The sequence below is a fragment of the Talpa occidentalis genome, unplaced genomic scaffold (genome assembly GCF_014898055.3).
Source record: "Talpa occidentalis isolate TD23 unplaced genomic scaffold, MPIMG_talOcc4v2.1 talOcc4.2, whole genome shotgun sequence".
In the NCBI taxonomy this organism is placed as follows: Eukaryota; Metazoa; Chordata; class Mammalia; order Eulipotyphla; family Talpidae; genus Talpa; species Talpa occidentalis.
The window spans coordinates 44,511,715-44,520,548 of record NW_023602073.1 but is presented as its reverse complement, the minus strand read 5'-3'; the positions used below and the strand labels follow the sequence as shown (position 1 = coordinate 44,520,548).

The 8,834-nt window shown below is 50.2% G+C and overlaps 1 pseudogene; it reads left to right on the top strand.

Moving 5' to 3' along the window:
- Positions 1–5,656: 5,656 nt before the first annotated feature.
- Positions 5,657–8,518, top strand: LOC119251304 (patr class I histocompatibility antigen, A-108 alpha chain-like; annotated as a pseudogene).
- Positions 8,519–8,834: the final 316 nt, after the last annotated feature.

The following is an 8,834-nucleotide window of genomic DNA, read 5'->3' as shown; positions in this document are numbered from 1 at the left end:
TCACCCTGATCCTGGGAAGCAGCTGTTATGTCTGGGATGTGCTCCTGCCTGAACCATAGAGTATGGTTATTGATGGACAGGAGCCATCTCTGTCTGTGTGTAATTTAGGAAACAATTTGGACATAGAGTGTGAGACTGGATAAGGGATAACGTTTACGCACAATTCATTCCTGCTGGGAACCCAGGGAGATCCTGGGGAGACCTAAGGGCTCTGGGCCTCTGTCCTAACCCCATGGCCACACAGGGAGGCTGTGGCACTTTTCTAGTCTGCCCAGCCAGGGGAGAGGCTGGGTGTGAGTGACTCAGGCTGAGAGGGTGAGCTGGGGCTGAGCATCCCTGGGGGAGGGGGTGACGATGCCCTGTGAGCAGCCCTGGCACCAGGCTGGGGTGGGGGGAGTGGAGGAGAGGAGGCTCTGGAGCTGCCCCATGTCTGAGGTGCCATCTTCTCTCCCCACAGCCTCTCTCTGCAGCCCCTTGATGACCACACCCTGGAGACTGCAAAGCACTTTCCCTTCCACTCCCTGTGCTTTTCCTGAGGGCTATTTTTAATTTTTTTAACTGAAGTAACACTGCATTACAGTACTTTAGGGGAATGACTACACATCTCTTTGGATCTGTGTGACCACACCACCACTTCCACCACAGCACCCAGAGTCCTTCACCAGATCCATTGTGTCCCCCCACACTCTGCTCTCCCACTCTCTCCTCCTCTAACCCCATTTCTTCAGTCAAGTGTCCAGGTTTGTTTTTTTTTTTGGTTTGTTTTTGGTTTGTTTTTTTTTTTTCTGATTTTTTTTTTGGTTTCTTGACATTTTGCATATGAGTTAAATCATCTGATATATGATTTTTTCCTTCTGACTTATTTCAGTTAGCCTAATCCCCTCCAGTTCTATCCATGGTGTTGCAAATGGAAAGATTTTATCTCTTTTTATAGCTGAGTAATACTCCACTGAGTACATATGCCACATCTTCTTAACCCCTCCTCTGCTGGTGGGCACTTAGGTTGTTCCCATAATAGGGCTACTGTTCAGGGTGCTGCAGTGAGCACAGGATGGGTGCATCTTTTCAGGTTGGTGTTTTTGCATCTTTGGCTAAGTAGCAAAGAGTGGAATTGCTGGATAATATGCTCTATCATTTTTAATGTTTTGAGAAACCTGAACATTATTTTGCACAGGGAGTGGATCAGTCTACATTCTGGAGGGCAATTCTTCAAAATAAACATTGTTGTTTTAGGGTAATTTATAATGCACAGAAAACCTGTAAAATGAGCAGAGTTCCTGTAAATCCCACACTCATGTCCCCTGTTTTTAACAATTTATATCACTTTCATGATGAATAGGGCCTGGGGGCCTGGTGACTACTGTGGGGGCCTTCAGTTATTTTGTAGTTAGACAGGAAACCAAGAAGTTCGCTGACAGATAAGAAGGACAGGAAAGCTCTCTGAGCAGAAAGGGATCCCCAGGGGGTTACTACTGACTGCCTGAAAGCAGGAGTTCATAAGGGTATAGTGGACAAGGAGTGGGGGTATTTGGCCACTGGTTGTCTCCATGTTGTGTCTCTTGCTGATTGATTGGGGTCAGTGAGTCTCCTAGGTCCCTGAGGTCCACTGAATTGTCCATGTTCCCTGGCCTGTCTCCCCAGAACCAGCTTTGGTCTGTGGCTTCAGCGTCCTGTCCTTGTCAGTGTCCTGCACATTCCATTGTTAACTGGGTTGGTGGCCCCTGTCGCCCATCGACTGTTTCCCACTCAGTTTGATAAATGAGTTTGAGACATCTGGGCTTGGGGGGCCCCTCTGGGTTCCCACTGATTGTTCAGTTTGAGAAATGGGCTTGAGGCTTGGGGTCCCCTGCTTGTTCCCATTTCCTAACTTCCTCCTTCAATGTTTGCACAACTGATGACATGATACTGATGTTAGTACTAAACTGCACTTATTTGGATGTCATTATTTTTTTTTTTTTCCTTTTTCTGCTCCAGGCTCCCATCCTGATACCGCATTAAGCAAAGTCCCAGCTGTGTCTCCCGAGGCTCCTCTGGCTGAGTCAGTGTCTCAGACAATCCCTGGTTTTGATGGTCTCGACATTTAGGGCAGCACAGCTCAGGTGATGTGTAGAATGTACTGCTTGACAGGGGTGATGGGCTCGAAGAAGAGACCACACCCATGAACTTTCATTTTCAACAGCACAGTAAGGGGGAATAAAATGCACTTGATCCTCACTGATGATGTCACCTTCCCCCGGCTGAGGTTGGTCTCCCACTTCCTCCCTGGAAGTTCTTTCTTTCCTATGTCCCTTTCTACACTGTGGTCTTTGGAAGGCATCACTATGTGGAGCCCACACTTCAGGGGTGCTCTGCTATGAATGTTCATGTGCAGGTTTTGTGCAAATACAACTGTTCGGATGAGTTGAATAAACACCTAGGAGGGTGATCAGCAGGTTCTAGGGTAAGTCTGTACTTAACTTTATGAGAAGCTGTCAGATAGCTTCCACAGAGACCGTGCTATTTGGTATTCCTGCCAGCAGTGAGTGGGGGTCCCTGTTGCTCCACATCATGGTCACCCCTATGCAGGTGGTGCAGTTTCACTTTCCAAGGTGTCAGTTTCCCACAATCAACTGGGGTCAAAACTTTTATGTATAATGAGATACTGAAAGGGAGATCACATTCCCAGAACTTCTATGCACTATATTGTTATAATTGTCTTATTTTATTTTTTTAAATAGATGGATGTACTTAATAATACAAGTCCAGTACTTGTACCGAGTTTGCTAAGAAGATAGATGTCCCCATCTTCCATGCTCCCTATTTCTTGAATCTCAGAGACAACCTGTTTCACTTCCTTTACTTACTCTGTAATTGTTATTCTCTGCCTCCAAATACCACCCTGCCAGGACTCTTTGTTGAGTTTTACGTTTCACTGAGTGAACTGACTCCCTTTTCACACAACTTCATCCTCCCAATATAATACATTATAATTTTGATAAGCCCAGTGAAAGTGGTTTCATTATTTTTTCCAGAACGTCTTATGATTTAATTTCATCAAAAACATGTTCCATCATTTAAACTATACTGATACTACATCTTAGGGCCAGAGGAGGAAAACATTTTCAGACTAGACCGTTGTCAGCTGTTGTTAACCATGATAAACAGCAAATATTGACTGGAGATTTAAAAAAAAAAAAGATTTATTTTTATTTATTTATGCATACAAGATCTAGGGTATGGGCTAGAGGTGCGGGAGTAGTGGTTGTGGTGGTGAAAGGATACAACAGAGACAGAGTGGGGAGCAGAACAGGCAGATCTACTGAAACATGCTGCTGAGGGGAGCAGCAGATGAGACAGGAGAGGTCTGCTGTGCCATGTGGGTCACCTCCCTGGCCTGGGATCAAACTCAGGCCACAGAGGCTGGGAGTAGCTTGATAGCCCTGAGACTTAACCTCTGTGCCACCAGGGAGGCCCCTGAAAGTATTGACTGGAATGAGGCCACAAGTTTGGTGATAAAGCATCATTGCCAACAAGCAGGCCCAGCACCTGAGCCCGCAGGAGAAGGGCTGCACAGGAGGGAGCAGGTGGGAGGGAGCAGGGATGTGGATAGTAGGAAGAGCTGTGGGATTCTGGGCAGGGAGTCTCAGGAAAGCAAGGAGCATCTCCTCAAGCCTGAGAAAAGTAAACTAAGTTTCTGATGACAGAGTGCATATAAATCACTTCAATATTGATACAATCCAAAGTATTATATCCCAAGAAAAATAATTTGTATGAGGTGCACTAGACTCCTCTGATTTTTTTTTTCTGTCCTTCTTTTTCTTTTTTTGACAACACCATATTTACTTGAAGGAATAAATGACAAAAATTCATCGATTTGGTGAGGCCTCCCTTGTGACAGAGGGGTCAAAGTCTGTCAAACTATTGCCAGCCACGGGGGCATAAATTCAATCCCTAGCCAGGGAGCTAACCCATAGTGGGCATCAGACCTCTCCTGTCTTGCCCACTGTTCCCCTCAGCAGTGTATTTCATAGATCTGCTTGTTCTGCTCCCCACTGTCTCTGGTGAATCCTCTCATCCCACCCATCCCACACATACAAGAAATGGGGCCTCCCTGGTGGTGCAAGGGGTTAAGCACCGCGCTATGAAGCAACCCACAGCCTTTGCAGCTTGATTCAATCCTGGCAGGCCAGGGAGCATCCCACATGCCACAGCAGACCTCTTCTGTTTTGCCCGCTGCTCCCCTCAGCAGTGTACTTGAGTTGGTTTGCCTGTTCTGTTCTACTCTCTGCCTCTGGTAAATCCTCTCACACCATGTATCTCTGGCTGGTACTGCAGCTCTTGTGTGCATAAATAAATAAATCTTTAATATATATATAATGTAAAAGATCCATTCTTCTTTTTTTTTAAATTACCAAAATTGTCTTTTATTTATTTTTTTAAATAATAAATTTTATTTTTTTATTCCCCATACAATTGAAACCTCCTCATTCTGACCCTAATCCCTCCCTTCCTGCCCCCCACCCCCCAAAAAGTGTCTCTGGTTCATAGTTTTTGTTGATTTTGATTTTCACTTTCTTATAGTTATTCCATTTTCCTGGTCCCTTATTTAAGTTTTCTAGATTCCTGCTATGAGTGAGACCATCCGGTATTTTTCTTTTTCTTTCTGGCTTATTTCGCTGAGCATGATCCCTTCCAGCGCCATCCAAAAAGATCCATTCTTCTTGCCTGATTTTCTTTCTTTCTTTTTTTTTTTTTTTAAGATTTATTTATTTATTTATTTATACATGCACTGGGTACAGTCAGAAGCGCGGGAGGGTGAGAGAATTCACCAGAGCCAGAGCGGGGAGCAGAGCAGGCAGAAGGACCAAAGTACACTGCTGAGGGGAGCAGCGGGCGCCAGGAGAGGTCTGCGCGCCATGTGGGACCCTCACCAGTGGCCAGGGATCCAGCCGGTGCTCAACCGCTGAGCCACCACGGGAGGCCCTTGCCTGATTATTTTCATACTAGTTATTTTTCTTAAGAACACTTCCTGTTAACATGCATTGGCTTATTAATGTTATTCTAAATGAAATAGTAACATCTTTAAAAGTGGTTTATTCTCAGTTGTGATAATACTGATAGCTATAACCTCATAAACCTCTGGCTAGTTTGTAAGACTGTACACGGATCCTGAAAGGAAAATGTTTGAGAAATGCTGACCCATTCCCCGGGCCTGGACTGGGGAGACGGTGATGAAGATGTTTGTGCAGGAGAGGCGGGGGCAGGGCAAAGTCCCAAGTCCCAGGGTGTGGCCTAAGTGTCCTCAGTGGTGTCTGGGGCAAAGGATTCTCCTTTCCCCTCAGTTTCACATCTCCCTCTCAACTGTTCCTGTACTCCAGCCTGGATATTCCTTACTCCTCCCCTGTTCTCACTCCCCAGTGCCTGGGGGGTTTCCAGAGAAGCTGATCAGCACCATGGCGGTCCCGTTACAGTCTCCACCTTAGCGCCAGGACTCAGATTCTCCGGAGATCCGAAAGATGGGAGTAGGGAAGCCCCTTTCCCTTCCTGCTGCTGCTTTCAGGGACCCTGACCCTGGCGGTGAACTGGACGGTTGAGTGCGGTGCCTGCGGGGAAACGAGCACTCGAGTGGAGCCAGGGGACCCCGGGCAAGGGCGCAGGACCCCGGGAAAGGCGCGATATGCCGCAGTTGGCCCTACGGACCTTCCTCTCCCCAAACCAGTGCTGGCTCCCAGCCTCCCGCCATCCTCCAATTCCCCCAGACACACACCCCGCCCCACCCCCGCCCCTCCAGTCCCTGTCCTTCTCCCGCCGCCCCCTGTCAATCTCTCTAGACCTCCCGCCTCCTTGTACGTTGTCAGACGAGGACTCAGGCACCGCTGCGGGAAGGGTGGTCAGCCCGGGTCTCCCCTCCCGCCCCCAGGGCCCCACTCCATGAGTTTTTTCCACACCGCGATGTCCCGGCCCGGCCCCGGGGAGCCCCGCGTCATCGCCGTGGGGTACGTGGACGACACACGCAGTTCAACCGCTTCGACAGCGACTCCCCGGGGCAGAGTGCGGAGCCGCGGGCGCCCTGGGCGGGGCAGCTGGGGCCGGAGGATCGGGACGAGGAGACGCAGAACCAAAGGAAAAACATACTGAGGTTCAAAGCGCACCTGAATGACCTGCGCGGCCTCTACAACCAAAGCGAGGACGGTGAGCTACCAGGGCCCAGGACCAGGTCATCGCCCCATGCCCACTGGGGGCCGCCCCGAGTCTTCAGGCCCAGGAGACACCCCAAGGCTGTGGGGCGCACCTAGACCCTCAACCCGGGAAGGTCCCCAGGACTGTCTTCTTCGCGGTTTCATTTTCAGTTTAGGTTTATTTAGGGTGTGAGATCCCGGTAAGCCTGATGCTAACGCAGGGTCGGGGCTCAGGGTCTCACACCCTCCAGAGGATGTCTGGCTGCGACGAGGGGCCCGACAGGCCCCTCCTCCGCGGGTACAGACAGTACGGCTACGATGGCGCTGATTTCATCTCCCTGAAGGGGGACCTGCGCTCCTGGACCGCGGCGGACACGCATGCTCAGATCACCCGGCACAAGTGGGAGGCCAGAGGTGAGGTCGAGCACCTCAGGAACTTCCTGGAGGGCAGGTGCCCCATGTGGCTCAGCAGATTCCTGGAGATGGGGAAGGAGGTGCTGCAGTGCACAGGTGAGAGGGGCCTAGAGGACTCCTGACCTCCCCTCTCCTGGCCCCCACAGGAAAAATGGGATAATGGGCAGAAGAGGCCTGCTTTCTGGTTCCAGAGGGAGGAGCCCCCCTGGGTTTCATTTTCTGTCCTAGAGAGAGACTCGCCCACAGGGCCCTTCTGTAAGTTAAGGCCAGTGAAGGAATCCAGTCTCTCCCGAGATGGAGGGGAGAGCAGCTGTCACTGGCTCCATTTGCCTGGGCAGCCAATTTGGGAGCAATTAGTTTCTCTGTCAAGGTTTTGTTTTTGGTATGAGATATGATTCCTCATTCACCCTCCACCCAGATCAGGAACTTCCTGGAGCAAGTCTGTGTTCTCCTCCTTAGAGACCTTCATCTTCCTACCTAAGGCTCTCACCCTGATTCTAAAACTGTCTAATGAAACCAGACTAGGCTGGTTTCAGGGTTTTCTGCTTCCTCCTTCCAAACTCACTGCCCTGTCCATTCTGAGGATGGTCAATTCTCCTTCAGTGTTTGTGGATGAAACCCCAAGTGTGACTTTTCTCACCCTTCTCAGTTCCCCCAAACACACAAGTGACCCACCACCCCACCTCTGACCATGAGGTCACCCTGAGGTGCTGGGCCCTGGGATTCTACCCTGCGGACATCACCCTGACCTGGCAGCGAGATGGGGAGGACCTGACCCAGGACACAGAGCTGGTGGAGACCAGGCCTGGGGGAGATGGAACCTTCCAGAAGTGGGCGGCTGTGGTGGTGCCTTCTGGAGAGGAACAGAGATACACATGCCATGTGCTGCATAAGGGGCTGCTGGAGCCCTGAGTCCTGAGATGGGGTAAGGAGGGGGTCAGGGACATGGAGGGTGTTCTCAGGGGGGATTAGGAGCCCTCTGGAGACCTTCAGAAGGTCAGGATGAGGCCTGGGACTCTGGATCTGACCTTCCTTTCCCTTCCAGTGCCCCCTCCTCAGTCCTCCGTCCCCACCACGGGCCTCATTGCTGGCCTGGTTCTCCTTGGAGCTGTGCTCACTGGAGCTGCGGTGGCTGCAGCTGTGATGTGGAGGAAGAAGCACTCAGGTAGGGAAGGGAGTGGGGGGTCTTGTCCATTGGGGGCTTTCATGCCCCAGGGAGAACTTGTCCTGCCTAGTAATGGGGTGTACCATCCACATGCTGTGTTGCCTAGTCTGGAGCTGACTGCTCACACTCACTCTTTGTAAACCGCTTATGAAAATGAATCACCACTTGTTCACCTTGTTCTGACGATGGGTCCTGATTCCCAGCAAATGGCAGAGGGGAGGTGGTTACTCCAGGCTCCCCTCATCTCCTTTCTTCATATTTTTTGGTCCTGCCCTGGGTTCTCAGGCACAGTTTTGGAAACTTCCCCGCGGCCCAGAGTAGGGGATTCATTTAGGACTTCATGGCCCCACTCCTTTGTGGTCTTACAGGATGTTTCTTCCCACAGGTGGAAAAGGAGGAAGCCGCACTCAGGCTGCAGGTAAGTGTGGATCAGGGGTTTATCCTTGATCCCCTGGGGACAGTGTAGATGGAGCCCATGGGCAGGTCACCCCCATTAGTCCTTCCTGTGGTCTCATCTCTGGACTCTGACCAGGTTCTGTTTTCTTCTCTCCCAGGCAGTGATAGTTCCCTGGATTCTCATGATTCTCTGACAGCCCCTAAAGGTGAGACCATGGGACCTGCCATAGGAGGGGCTGGGGCAGAGAGGATGGGACCAGGTTATGGGGAAGCTGAGGGGAACATTCTGAGGATGTGGTGGACTATTGAGAATGTTAATACTTCCCTGGCTTTGTTTATGATCATTTTCCTTCACAGTTTGAGCCAGCTGCCTTTTGAGGACTGAGTGATGGAGGATTTCTTCTTATCTCCACTTTGTGACTTCAACATCCACTGATTTTTCTTGTTGCAAAAGGCATATGGATGATTCTGTCTTTTAATTGATAATGTGGGGAGACTGGCCCAACCCTGCCCACCAGGTCCCTCCCCACACTGACCTGCATCTCTCCCTGATGACGTTCCTGCTCCAGCAGAGGTGGGGCTGACTCTATCCCTGCCTGTATTTTGTGTTTTCCTGAGGAATAGTGTCTACTTCCCTGTTGAAAATAATCAGATATGATATTATTTTTCTTACCTGGTCATGTGGGATTGTGTTGGGAGCC